A 1,654-nucleotide genomic window follows, 5' to 3' on the forward strand; every position below is an offset into this window, starting at 1 on the left:
ATTGCACAAGTAAGCACTTCTGCGAAGACTAACAGTTTTGGAAAAAGTATCCAAATGTCATACTTGAGTAAAAATAAAGATACCTTAATAGAAAATAACTAATGTAAAAGTGAAAGTCCCCCAGTTAAATAGTACTTGCGTAAAAAACTAAAAGTATTTGGTTTTAAATATCGTTAAGTATCAAAAGTAAATGTAATTGCTCAAATATACTTAAGTATCAAAAGTAAAAGTATGAATAATTTCAAATTCCTTACGTTAATCTGCCACGTTGTATACTGATAGGAGACAGGCGCAGGATTTTTAAAAATGTCCCTAACCAAAATAGAGTACGTAATGGGGACGAAGCCCAAAACAAACACGTGTATATACATAACACGGATGTAACCCAAACAAAAGACCGAGGTGTAAGCCTCTAATAAATACATGGGATGAGACCCGTAATAACAATACACAGGACGAGACCCGTAATAACAATACACAGGACAAGACACGTAATAACAATACACAGGACGAGACACGTAATAACAATACACAGGACGAGACCCATAATAACAATACACAGGACGAGACCCGTAATAACAATACACAGGACGAGACCCGTAATAACAATACACAGGACGAGACCCGTAATAACAATACACAGGACGAGACCCGTAATAACAATACACAGGACGAGACCCGTAATAACAATTGTAGTTACTCAACAATACTAACCAAAATGACAGGGTGAAAAGAAAGAATCCTGAGCTTCTATCTCAAGGCCATCAGACTGTTAAACAGCCACCACTAACATTGAGTGGCTGCTGCCAACACACTGACACTGACTCAACTCCAGCCACTTTAATAATGGGAATTGATGGAAAATGATGTAAATATATCACTAGCCACTTTAAACAATGCTACCTTATATAATGTTACTTACCCTACATTATTCATCTCATATGCATACGTATATACTGTACTCTATATCATCGACTGCATCCTTATGTAATACATGTATCACTAGCCACTTTAACTATGCCACTTTGTTTACATACTCATCTCATATGTATATACTGTACTCGATACCATCTACTGTATCTTGCCTATGCTGCTCTGTACCATCACTCATTCATATATCCTTATGTACATGTTCTTTATCCCCTTACACTGTGTATAAGACAGTAGTTTAGGAATTGTTAGTTAGATTACTTGTTGGTTATTACTGCATTGTCGGAACTAGAAGCACAAGCATTTTGCTACACTCGCATTAACATCTGCTAACCATGTGTATGTGACAAATAAAATTTGATTTGATTCGATTTGAAACACAGAATATTACATACAGTGCCTTCAGTATTCACACCCCTTGACTTGTTCCAAATGTTGCTGTGTTACAGCCTGAGATTTGTGTCACTGGCCTACACACAATACCCCATAATGTCAAAGTTGAATTATGTTTTTAGAAATGTTAACTAATTCAATAAGATTGATTCAATAAGTATTCAACACATTTGTTACGGCAAGAGTAATAAATTCAGGAGTAAAAATGTGCTTAACAAGTCCTATCTTAAGTTGCATTGACTCACTTTGTGCAATACTAGTGTGTAATGTGATTTTGAAAGACTACCTCATCTCTGTACCCCACATATACAATTATCTGTAAGATCTCCTA

The sequence above is a fragment of the Oncorhynchus masou genome, unplaced genomic scaffold, assembly GCF_036934945.1.
Source record: "Oncorhynchus masou masou isolate Uvic2021 unplaced genomic scaffold, UVic_Omas_1.1 unplaced_scaffold_8478, whole genome shotgun sequence".
Lineage (NCBI taxonomy): Eukaryota > Metazoa > Chordata > Actinopteri > Salmoniformes > Salmonidae > Oncorhynchus > Oncorhynchus masou.